This window comes from Sinocyclocheilus rhinocerous, unplaced genomic scaffold (assembly GCF_001515625.1).
Source record: "Sinocyclocheilus rhinocerous isolate Xijiao unplaced genomic scaffold, SAMN03320098_v1.1 scaffold594, whole genome shotgun sequence".
Taxonomy (NCBI): Eukaryota; Metazoa; Chordata; class Actinopteri; order Cypriniformes; family Cyprinidae; genus Sinocyclocheilus; species Sinocyclocheilus rhinocerous.
Window position 1 is genome coordinate 398,883 of NW_015645059.1, and position 13,997 is coordinate 412,879.

Consider the following 13,997-nt stretch of genomic DNA (forward strand, 5'->3'; position numbering starts at 1 on the left):
GTGTGAGGGGGGGGGGGGGGCGCCTGGGGTCATTTTTCACTATCCACTCCATAATGTGAAAACATTTATGTAAATGTATGTTGAGGAAAAAGAATGGCAGGGGTGCAATAACTTGTTCAGGGATTCGGCACAATCTGCTGCAGAACTGTCACATATAATTAACTGTACTGCTTTACCAAGCAACAACACACACACACTACGGGTCCGGTACCACAAATGTATTATATAGATACCTTCAATAATACCTCCCATAATTCATCTGTTGCACTCTTTCTGCAGTCCTTGTGATGTAATTTCAGATGGACAAACTGACACTGGAAGTTCAGTAACACTCCAGACAAAAAAAAGAAAAAATGATCGTGTTTGGCCATTTACTGCAGCTGGTACTGTATCAGGGTCAAACTCTTGAAAAAAAAACTGCACCCAACTGAGAATGAGGCTGCAGAATCATTGAAGACACTGTAGAAAACTTCAGGATATAGTGATTTACAAATGTGGAATACATTGTACCAACACAAGCTTGTTGCATAATACAATGAGTTGCATAATGTACTGGATGTGTTAAGTCCATGAACTATGAATGTTTGACCTTTTTAGAGACCTCAGATATGATGACTATGGGATGAAACAGAGCAGTAGTTCTCAACTGGTGGGTCACGACCTAAAAGTGGGCTGCAGGTCTGTTCTGATTGGGTCACGAACTGGAGGGAAGAATAAATGCTAAATACAACGTAAAAAGCAAAATAAATAGACTCACATACTTTTAAAAGCAATGAGAAACATCTTAGTTTATTGTCAACATTCAAGTTTAGTTAATAGATGCGTATCCAATCAAAATCTAAATTATTTTGGCAAACTAAATAAGGCAGACGACAACATGGACAGATTGGGTGTTCACTGGGTGTTCATCAGGTCTTTCCCCATTCAAAATGAATATAATAATAATAATAATTATTATTATTATTGTTGTTGTTGTTTAAAATATAATTTTTAATGTATCACCATTTAAACTATGAAATGAAATCAATAAAGAAATATAATAAATGCAATAATATTATTGTACTGTTGTACACCGTATTGATGTAAATACAAAATGAGTATTTAACAACAACAACAACAAAAATTTAAAATAATAAAAATGACAATGTTAACAATGTTTTTTGATTCCAAACATTAAACCATAATGCTTTTTATTTGGTCGGAAAACTGCAGGGAGATCTTAAAGCTCGTCTTTTGTTGGCAACAGATTCATAAACAACTGTAATTGCAAATTTGGGAAGATGGTTTGGCACATGTTGCTTTTTCAAATGCACTTTATAACCAGTTGTTCATAGACAGAAAAAAAAACAGTTGAGAACCACCAATGAAAAGTATATGCCAATTTCCAAGAAACAAAAGCACACCATAGAGCATCTGAATATATAGGCCCAAATCTAATCAATCAAGCTATGATGGAACATTGCTCCAAATATTTTATGAGAACAACATGAAACAAGTTCATTTCGGTGTGTGGTGAAATTGATGAACGGGCGGATCAAAGAAAGCAGGGGGATTCATTTAGTGTCTTTTCTTAATAAATAAGATATTTTTCAGATGGAGAAAAATGCTGGTTTGAAGTGGAGCTCATTGCTGGATAAACTAATTTGGCTCTCACTGTTTGTGTGTTTTTTTTTTCATTAAATATCATTTAAAAGTTTGTCGGCTAGCTCGTCTCTCCCTCTGTTGCTGTTTTGTTCCCGCAGATTTATTCTCCAAATTTAATTTCCTTGTCCTCCGAGCCTCTCTTAAGCCTCTGGGATACAATTATAGAGCTGCTGTGTGGAGAACGGCTGTCAATATACAGCTTTCCGTGTATTGTTTGGCTGTGCTATTAGTGCTTAATTACTGGTGCAATCCAGGGCACTCTTCATAATTGTGAAAACTTACTTCTGGGAGATCTACCATTAGAGACCTGGCATCAAAATTCAATAAAGGGGTGAATTATTTGTCAATGGTACGTACAAGAATTAATTTCACGCAACGACACATATCAATAAAAATCTTTCAGTAGGTATTCAACAACAAGAGTTTTCCCAAGGTAACACAAACTTGTGCCAAAACCCAGCATTCAGATCCCACTTTCAACACTAATTACTTTCTACAAGGCCACAAAAAAGCTTTCTGAATAGATTTTGCCTACAGATGTGCCTTGGTAAGCAGGTATATGATCATTACCAATGATATAAAGAAAGATTTACCTCAGCTTTAATCTTGTTGTCTCCAAAGCAGAGGTGTTGCAGATATGCCGCTGCGTTGGACTGAACTGAGGGAAACTGGTGCTGCAACATCTGAATGACTTCAGGTAATTCAGGATCTCGCCAACCGAATTCCCTACGGAAAAAGAGAGAGTAGGAGAGTGAGTTTCACACTTCTGTTGTACAGTAGGTGGTGAAATAGGACTTTGACTGTACGTTGTAGGCTGGCAGACCTGCACCATTACCAGTGTTGGGCAAGTTACTTCCAAAATGTAATACATTATATATTACTAGTTACTGTCTTTTTACTGAGGACATCTCTAACACATGGAGGTTAAAGTGAAATAAATGTCTTTCCAGAAAGTGTTAAAAGGAAAATGGTTTCCATTATTGTGTTATTGCTCTAAAACAGTGGGCTCGGAGAAGTGGTAAGAGTTTACAATTGTGAATACCTGTGTGTGTGTGTGAGAGCGTTTCTCTCAGTGAGAACGACTAGATTTGATCCTTTTCACTGATGCTGAGGAAGTTTGACAGAAAGATTGGTTGTACTCTGAGGGTTTTGGGTTTCTGATGATCTACAGAACCCTACTGCAGGAATTCTTCTCTTACCTCATAGAAACCAGGCAGCAAATATCATAAAGTGTATATATACACACAAATTTTACATTATGTGTAAACACATCTTACACATTTCAATTTTTTTTCACAGTTTAAATGGGTCTTTATACTTATGTTGTCACAAAAATATATTAAATTATTAGATATAATATAAACTCTGTCTGTATACAGTATATTATAACATACAAACACACATATGCACATACACACACAGACATTTACACACTAATACATACCAATATAATATTTATAATATATACAATATATATTGTATACCAATGCAATTTTTACATTTTCACTTAAGTTCAGAGGAAACAAGTAAATAAATGAGTAAATAAAAAAAACATACACAAATGTTATATTGTGTAAACACATATTAGACATATGTACGTATTATCATTTTTTTCAGTGTAAATAGGTGTTTATTATATTTATAGGTGTATATAATAGGTGTATATTAATTTAAACTATATATCACACATTTATGTTGCATGGAAGTTAATATATAATGTATTACACATTTATTTATCTTTTATGGTTAAACTGAGTTTTCATAGTTATATCTTAATATATATTAAATTATGTATATAAAATTCAACTCAAATATTATCAATACAAATATCACTTTAAATAGGTGTTTATACGTCAAAAATGACGTTTAATTTATTAAATATTAATTTTAACTCTCTTTGGGTTTATATATATATATATATATATATATATATATATTATATATATACACACACAGGGTCTAAAACTAACTTTTTGCCACACCTGCCAATGGCCGGTGACGTGATAAAATTTACCGGCCAAAATTTGTTTTACCGGCCATGAAACTCTTTTTGCAAAAACAGGCAGTCATTACTACTACAATGACTAAACATATTTACAAGAGATTCTTGTTCGGCAAACGGAGCAGGCCATCGTGTTACACCTGTTTCACACATACTCAGTTTGCAGTGCGTATTTTTTTCCGCATCCATGTTAAAAGATTAGAGCAGGGCTATATAATTAGCTTCATTGAGGGCCGAATTATCAAACTGAAAATTTTAAGGGGGCCAAGGGGGTGGGGGCCGTCCAGATCTCTTTCTGGGGGGACCTATAAAATTTGAAATTTTATTGAAATCGGAAACATTAGTGCTGTCTGTCAATCGATAAAAAAAAAAATTAATCACACATTTTTCTGTAATTAATCATGATTAATCGCATATTTATAGTCACAATTTCACATTGAACCTCCAAATGAATGTAGAAACAACAAAGATAGTATATTTTAAATATTTTTAATGGCATCTTTTTACTAAGTAGTATATTATTAATGACGTATTGATACCAATACTGTTACCCAGGGCAGGACTTAGGGGGGCGGGGGCCCCTGGGCTTGAGGTTACAAATCAATCAAACGTAAACCGCAAAGGCGGGGCCCCCTACAAGGCGGGGCCCATGGGCTGCAGCCCACTCAAGCCCAATGGTAAGTTCGGCCATGCTGCTACTGGTGTCTTTATTAAATACATTTTCCCTCAATTTCACCTATTAATTATAGCCATTCAACATTACAGTATAATTGAAAGCCATTATTTTTAACATTTAATAGGCTCTGAAATATTAAGTAATTTTAAAACAATCTTCACATAAACTATATGCATAAACTATACACATTAATCTTTATTCAAGCTACAAAAGTTAATCAGCGACTAGAACAGTCGAGTGATTTCTCTTTTTCTTTTGTTCTTTGATTTACATCAATGACAGACTTCAGCAGGTTTTACTTTAAACCCCTTCAGACCTGAATTTTGTTCACTGAACAAAATTTTTTTTTATCCACTTGATATTTGCTTTTCTCCAATATAGAAATAAGTCTAAAAAACAAGATTTGTGCCAACTCATTTTTTTATTAGATTTTTTTCATGTCCAGTATAATGGACACCAGGACTGAAGAAAAATAAAAATCCCCATATTTTAACCATACATAATAAGTAGAGCTTGTGCACTATAGTTGAACTAGTGTTTAAGATTTTGAAAAGAACACATACTATAAGAATGAACAATGCAGTAAGAATGTGGAAAAAATTTATGTGTACTTGCTGATTGTTTTGATGAATATATGATTGTGTGCATTATAGCATCAAGGCATCAGTGTGTGTGGAGGGGGTGTGAGTGTGTGTGTTGCTGTGTATTCACTGATCTCACATCCACTTATGGCTGTTTCTCACTAAAACCAATGAAAAGTTGATTGACAGGCTATGGTCACTTTGATGACATAAATGAAATCATATTAATATTAATTTCATTAATTAACATCAATGTTCATAAAACATTAACATTAGAATTTGTAGCTCTGTATTTAGCTTTCAAATGCTTCCACAAATTTCTCAAACTGTTATAAAACTAATTCATGAGGTGCTGCTGATATCTTTCAAGACCTGATGTCCATTGCGATGGACATTAAATTTTTTTTTAATCCTGTGTTCTGCAACTCTGAAAGATCTTCAAAATAACTTTGAATATTATTATTTGATAGTCTTAATTTTACAATAGGTGCAAGTTGATGAGGCTACCATAAATATAAATCTGCATATAAAAGGTAAAATGTGGGCTTCCTCCTCTTCTTGTCTAGTTGGTTAGTCATGTCTCTCTTTTGTGATGCCTGTAGCTCAATCAGATTAAGTTAGGAGTCATATCTTCATTGTGATTGGTTGATCATGGACCAATCAGTGACCAGGCATTGCTCATATTATGAAAACATAAAATTTAATTGGTTTAAACTAAAAATCATATGATGTCCATTTCAATCGACGTAGGGTCCGAAGGGGTTAAAAGCAGCGCTGTCTCTTTAAAACCTGATGCACATGACGCAGATATCTTCTCCAAACTCTTTACGGTCATTTAAAGGCAGGGTAAGCGATTTCTGGTAGCCAATGTTGATATTTGAAATCACCAAAACAAACACGCCCCTACCCCAAAAGGGTCTTTCCCCTATTTTGATAGCTCCGCGCCACATATACGTACGCAACCCAGGCAACGATTAGTTCTGTGAAACAAAGTAAAACCAATGTTACACCGTGTCTACAGACGTGAGCGGCGCGGCGCAACAAATCCCAGACAGAAAACTGCTGCCGGGTTCTATTTATGACATGCTGACACATATCGTTCCGCAGACGTTTTCCTCTTTTGTTTTTTATCCACCATCTCTATCTTTCTGTCGCTCGGCGCGGCTAATGTCCGTCCCATGCACTGAAAGCTCTCTCCTCCACATCACGAGTAGACACGCCCCTTATTGCTGATTGGCTACAAGTTTGTTTTGCTATTCGGCCCGAATCAGTTTTCTAAAGTGTTTTTGAAAAATCACATACCCTGCCTTTAAGACTTTATAACTAATTTAAGACTACGTTTACGAGGTTACTTGCCAAAACCGCGTATTTTGACATTTGTGTACAGCCGAACGAGCAGCCTTTTAAACTATAGCCTACTTCACTGCACGGTTTCTGCGGCGTAACCCCAGGTATGTGTCGCCACTTTCTCGGGTTATGAAGAATAAAGAAGGGAAAAGTTCATCTTCCGAAATGAAGCAGCAATATCTTCTCAAGTAAAAGTTATTAGAACCATGTCTAGGGGCAAGCTGGCCATCACTCAGCTCTGACCTTATCAGCCCGTTTGTATCCTATTATTTGATTCGCTCTTGTCGTTTATGACAGAACAGCTAACCAATCACGATGATCTTGTCTTCGGAAAAGATTATTTTATTCGCTTACGTCAGAAACAGCGAATCTCTTTAAAAATGGGCTGTTGTTCCCACTACATTGCATTGTTATATTTCATACATAATTTTACCTGCCAACTGGCGACTGACACCGTTACATATACTCGCCAACGCCGATTTTTACTTGCATTTGGCGCTTGGCGAGTGTTAATTTTAGGCCCTGTATATATACATATATATATTATATATGTGTGTGTGTATAAAATGACATTTATGTTGTTAATATATAATATATTACACATTTATTTATTTATTGATTTTTTTACGGTTTAACGTTTTTTTTAATACTTATATCTTGATATATATAAAATTATTATGCATATAAAATTCAAATAAAAAATATTCAGTTTTTATATTTTAGGAGTCCTGCAAGTGAACCATCATATTTGGGGGTTCATGGCATCAAAAAGACAGTTGGACCATTTAGCAACCACAATGCAACGGCCTAGCAACCACACAAAAGATTCGTATGCATTTCAGTAAGTTTTGCACAGACAAGACGCACTCAGATGGTGTAAAAGTCTAGTTTACGTTCCTCGAGTTAACACATACAAACAACTGCACACCTGTCATGCCCATTCTTTTGTTTTTGTGAAGAATTACAGAATATTTTCCACCTCAGAGTCCATCACTGAGCATGGCAGGCTTTGATAAATAAAGGCCCTAAACAAATGCCTTTTATCTAAGCGAGATTGCATTTGATAGAGATAAGAAGAACCACAGGAGGGATTCGGGAGGTTGCCGGTGTCTTAAGCCCTTAACCTGAGGGCCGGCACCGCTTGAGGGCAGCTGGTCTCTCCTGCCTCTGCAAACAGACCGATAAGCATCAGCCTGCCTGCAGTTAGGGGCCCATTCCTCCTGAGGATCAGTCTTCCCGCCCGCCAGCCCATAATCAAAATGAAAACCATCAGCTGATAAGATAAGCATTGTGCTTTTTGATTAATTAAAACTTAGCAGGGATTCTCAGTTCAAATGAAATGCCAGTCATGTGCCATATAAAGTGGGGGAGGGTGGGTGCAGGTTTCATAGGCGCTGTACTAAACGCTATAAAATGGGGCCAGTTGACACCATCAGAATAGTTTCTTTTCCTTTTCCCCCCATCGATGCCCAGGAACTTCACAGGCAGCGTGACAGAACTGGGGCAGAAGAAAGAAGTTTTCTATGTGTGTGTATATGTGCATTTCAGTGTGTTTAACAGAGAGGAAAGATCAGAAGTAGCACAACGCAATCCAATGCATGATCATACAACCACACTTGTGTGCAGACAGCACACACGCATGCAGAGAACAGTCACCACGACTACAGTGTTCTAGATCTTCACAAGCGTCAGAGTCAGTTTACATCACAATCACACAGACTAAGTGCTTACATGCACAAAGACTATCAATCATCAGAAGGTTTATGTATGAATGATAATAATAATAACCAAAACCAAGGCAACAAGTAAACTTCTTTTCATGTTGAGTTTTCAGTTAAATCATTTATAACCTTTTCTATGGCCGTGAGTCGATTCCAAAAAGATTTGTAATTTTAGAGCCGTTGACTGAGTATCGATAGTCAGATTCCACTCAAAGAATACATGAAACGTTCAGGCAGTTTTCCTCTAATCTAAACTACTATACATCCCAAAGAAGCCTTAACAGCAATGATTCATAGTTAGTGCTGCTTTAAACTAATAATATTTTTTTCCCTGATGCTGGGAGTCAACTGCAAAAAGAATCAAGAGAACTGAGTTGATTTCTCTTTGGAATCATTTAATGTTTAAATGTTCAAGTTGACATTATTTAACGGTTTTGTTTTTTTTCCACGTCATTCCTTTTTCTTAATTCTTGTTTTGCATTCCTTGCTAATTCAATTTGGAACACGTTAAACACAAATCAGACTCTTTGACAATCAGCTATTTTTCACTTCATCAGACAAGTGATCGTATCTTGGTTGATGCTTCTTGAGAATTGTTTACTTTTGCTTAGAACAAAACTGACCATTATTTACATCCCTTAATTACTTTTGAACACTCAGATGTGTGCTTGAGAATCAGACATTTCACCAGTGACAACTGATCATATTTCATTAATACTTTTAGAACCGCTGAATTATTTACAACAAAACATTTAAATCTATTGATAGAACAATAATGATCAATGTTGAAATATCTTAATTGCCTTGAATGCACAGCCGTGTACCACTGTACCACTGATACGTGCTAAACAACACTATAAATAAGGCATAAAGACATAACGGTGTGACATTCTGTAAAGCTGCACAATGTGTACTGTAAAAAACGCTATTAAAATAAATTTGACTTGAAATCTTAGTGATTTCACTTAAAACTAAGTTAAAAAGGACAAAAACACACAAGCAAATTTGTAAAACTTTAACTAAAATTAAAGTGAAAACAGAAAACAAAGATAATACCCAATTTAAAAATGATCCGTTCAAAACTGTGGTTAGTTCCGCCCACTGTATTATGGAAAATATATTCATTCAAGTTGTTCAAAGTTAGGAGAATTCAGAGTACCCCTACTAGCATTTATAGAGTTATATACATATGTTCTAGACAGATAGATAGATAGATCGATAGATAGATAGAATGGTGTCATGCAGCAATTTCACATTTACTGCGGACAGACAAAAAATGTTATTGCACCGTGTCTGGAATAAACACAATCGTCTAAATGCTTACACATAAACGCACCCAATCAGACTGCAACACATGCAATGCTTCAGTGATTGAGGAGACACATTGAAACACAAATTCTTCAGCTCCCGCACAGACGCACACTCACAAATAAATGGCGTCAAAGTGGGAGAGATGACACAAAAAGTCTTCAAAACAAAACCAGCTTCTCTTTCTGTATTCAAACAATCCGTATCGCCACAATGCAGCTCCAGGTAACAGCTGCCCGACAGCAGGATTGCACAATGAGCGTCCTCCACACATCAAAACTGGGGAGTGATGGGTCCACCCAAGATGACTGCTGGCAAGGCAACGGGCAGTGGCTAATGCGAGCAGACAGGCGTTGTCATGGCCTCCATCCAACGACCTGCAGCCTCCCCTGGCCAGAGGATTATTTTTAGCAGATGTTAATAATGAACTCTCAGACAATCATCGCGGCCGTGTAAGCGAGAGGTGCTGTAAAGTGAAACTGGCCCTGTGATTCCTTTAATGGCCATTAAGTAAAATAACAGGCACCTAGCAACATTATCATGCATTTAAAGCCATTAATACAAGTACTTAAAGCTGCCATAGTGAATAAAGCTGATTTAATCTCACGCCAGTTTGCGCTCGGACTCGGAGTTCATTGACAAAGCTGATTTATCCCACTTCAATCAATAACTCCGTCTGATTGTCTTACAACTACACCAGTCCCAAAAGGCAAAGGAGCAGTAAATAACTGGCACAGACACTAACTAACTGAAGCGTAATGAAGTCTGCCGCAAGAATTCAGAGAGTTTTGTTGCTCACACCGATGAATTTCGAGGAAGAGGTACAGCGACAGATACACAGTACATACAGAGTCCAAGTGACTCTATAGTTCAGGGCAGTGAGGCGATTTCCACCTACACGAGTCATGCACTGCTCTACTCTAATTTCACCCTCACAACCCATGACATTCACAATTTCACTTTTCTAATCCACTGTGTCCTCTTCAATAGGTTTGTTTGTGTGTGTGTGTGTGTGTATGCTTCTGAATGTGTGAGTAGTGCATATATTTGTAAATGCAAAAGTTACAGTAACAAAGTTAAAGTAACAGTACTTGGGTTTCCATTTACATAATTTTAAGACACACCAAGATAAAAATTCCAAAATGTGCATAAAACAATGCATATTCTCAGTTGAGATGTATACTTTGCTTATTTGGTAATAAGATATGTGCATAAACTATGATGGGAACACATTTACAGAACAAAATTATAGATTACCCTTTAAAAGTTTGGAGTTGTAAGATTTGTAAAGTTTTTGAAAGAAGTCTCTTATGGTCACCAAAACTACATTTATATATATAACAATGGTGTGCGGTGGTGTTTTAAAATGAGGAGGCAGTTTTAGTATTTATATAATATAGTAAAACATAAATGGTAAAATAAATAGTAAAATATTATTGGGTTTACAACAGCTGTTTTCTATTTTTTATTTAACAAAATGTATTTAAAAATGTAATTTAATAATATATCCCAACGGCTGATAAAATCGGAAGTACAACCTTTTTTAGTCGGCCAGTCAAATAGATATAATCAAGAAGACCACCATCAATTCATCTTAAACTCAAGCGTATCATCTCCATCCAACAATACAGAAATATTAAACAATTAAACTATTTAAATTGCAATACAGGAGTGAATTAGTTAGATGAGTTGTATATCACCATACTAAATAATCATGAATAATTGCTGAACCACACATAAGTCAATGAGTTTTTAATAAGATAAGAGTCAAACTACATTCCACAGATGGCCTGATTTATTGATAAGCTTGAAGCCAAAGAAACGATATGATGATCCATGGATGCCCTCTGAAATAGGAAAAAATCTCCTGGGTAATGATCAAATTTCTTCTCAAGAGCGAGGGGTGGAATTTGATTTTAAATGAGGCAATTAACAGAGTAGAGTTCCTTAGAGAATCACTAGACTCCATCACAGGTAGTGGCAAATGAATGAGAGAGATGGTCATGCTGGGTAATGGTGCTGAAAAAACACTGCCATCCTTCCTATGTTTAATACATGAATGTGACATATTTGCAGCTTTCAGAGAAACACAGAAGCCTGAGAGGGGTATATACATGTATACGCACATTATATTTAATTCGATTTTTGTATTATATTACACAAAGGTAATAATTTGTAACTATTGGAAAAGTAGTGAATAATTACTGGAGTACTTAAAAATTTTAAAGGGGTCATATGATGTTGCTAAAAAGAACATTATTTTGTGTATTTGGTGGACAGCGCAAAGTTGATGTATATCCTCAGCGACCAGCACGGATCAGCTCCAGGCATGACGAAGCGGATATCATCCTCTTTTGGAAGGCCAAACAAAGTAGTTTCGCTTTCACAACGAAACACACAGCATCTCCACAACATGGCGGTGGCGGCAACAATACTACAGCGAGAATAAAAGTTACGCCTTCTTTCTTTGCGTGAACATTTGGGCGGCGTTATGCAAATCTTCCCACATCGTGACGTAGACATGTGGGGGCGTGTTAGAACGAGCCGTTTTAGGATGGCATGGACAAGTCTTAACTTTTATAAAGAATATCTCTTTGGATTTGAGACTTTAGTCTTTGCAACTTTACAGATCTTCTTTATGCACCAAGAGCTTGTAACACTCCAAAGAGAAATGAAAAATTGAAATCGCATCATATGACCCCTTTAAACAAATTATAAATCTATATACACTATCAGTGAAAAGTTTAGAATAATTAAGATTTTTTTAAATAAGTCTCTTATGCTCACCAAGACCACATTTATTTGATCAAAAATACATAATAGTAATATTGTGAAATATTATTCAAATTTAAAGAGCTGTTTTATATTTAAATACATAAAATGTAATTTATTTCTGTGTTGCAAAGCTGAATTTTCAGCACCTATTAACTCCAGTCTTTAGAGAAGAAACATTTCTTACTATTATCAATGCTGAACACAGTTTTGCTGCCTAATAATTTTGTGGTAACTGTGATACAGTAAGTAAGGCAAGTAAGAGTACAAAAGACAAGAAAAGAATATATAGTTCAGCAGAGATGCATTAAATAGAGCAAAAGAGACAGAGAACAGATATTAAGCTGTTTTCAACATTGATAATAATGAGAACTATTATTAATAACTGAGTAGCAATATTAATTTAGCATCAAATCGGCATATTAGAATGATTTCTGAAGAATCACTGAATACTGGAGTAACTATGCTGAAAATTCAGCTTTGTATCACAGGAATAAATTATATTTTAAAGTTATTTTAAGTTGTAAAAATATTTCACAATATTACAGGTTTTATTGTCATTTTAAATCAAATAAATGAAAGGATATAATGCATAAAAATTCATATTACTGGATTAATCTTCGGGATAATCAGCAGATTAATTACTCAACAGTTTCGCCACCAGCTCCTTCAAAATAAATGGATACACAACCAAACAAAAGAGATCTCCGCCCTATTCATCAGCCTGCCTGCTTCATGATGGCAAAACTCAGTCAGGTTCATTAGGCTATGATCTTGAATTAACCTAGAGGTCCCCAACAATCTTCCTATTCTATTCAGGAAGATAGTGACACAATTAAAGTGTCAAACTCCTTGTCAGTAATTTAATTAAGCCAGGTGCTATGCCATGTTGCATACTAAGTGCTGCTACCCAGGTGATATGACTTTAATAAATCCCTGCCTGGATGACTGGCGATGGAAGCTGAAGTTGTAGTCTCTAAAGACCTGTGTGTCTTTGCTCGCTCGGCTGTAACCGGCAACAAATACGTTGACAGAACAGGTCCAAACTCCACTTCACACCATCAAACCTGAAATAATTAGGCTGCGCAAAGACGAGCGGAATGAAGGCCCGTCAAGAAGTCAGTACCCTTTGTCACACAATTATTACTAATGTGACATCACATCAAAAGGAGATGACACGCCGCACAATGAGTCACAATGAGTTAAAAGGCGAGATGTCTGAAGCAACAGTGCGAGTGAGTTTCGGAAGTTTCTGCTGATGCTCATTACCAGGCCTGCTACGGCAGAATTCCTGCAGGAAATGCAACAGATTTCCAGTAAATTCCAATGCCTATCATTCATAACATCAGCTCAACCTTACTTGCATGTTTGCTCTTTTCATTTAACACGCTTGACATCATATTAGACACACCTGCTCATTCTTTATAATTATTATTATTTTCTACATTTCAGTATAATAATACAGCCATAGAATCTATGAAATTGAAGAAAATGGAAGTATGGAATTATGTAACCACCAAAAAATAAGTACTGGTTTCCAAAAAAACAATATATATATTAGGAATATATATATACCGTTTAGACTAGTCGACTAAACGGTACAGCTCCTACTAGTCGACACTGAAAAAAATAGTCGATTACACGACAGAAAAAAAGAAAAGAAAAACTAAAACAGGATTTTCTCATTCACATTACCATCATTTTAACATTGAATTTAAAACATTTTAAATAACAAGTTAAAATAAAACGTTTGAAATATAATACATTATTTTTAAAGTTTATCTGGGCGGAAACTACATTTTTACCTCAGACCTCACATGCGTTTTCTTCGTGTCAGTTGCGGCGAGAACTCGGGAGGCCATAGCGGAGCAGGATACTCGGGAGGCCATGGCGGAGCAGGGGACTCGGGAGGTCATGGCGGAGCAGCCTCCGAGGCCGCGGCCGGC

The 13,997-nt window shown here is 36.1% G+C and overlaps 1 pseudogene; it reads right to left on the reverse strand.

Moving 5' to 3' along the window:
• Positions 1 to 13,997, reverse strand: part of LOC107705231 (catenin delta-2-like) — a 371,673-nt pseudogene that overhangs the window by 94,345 nt on the left and 263,331 nt on the right.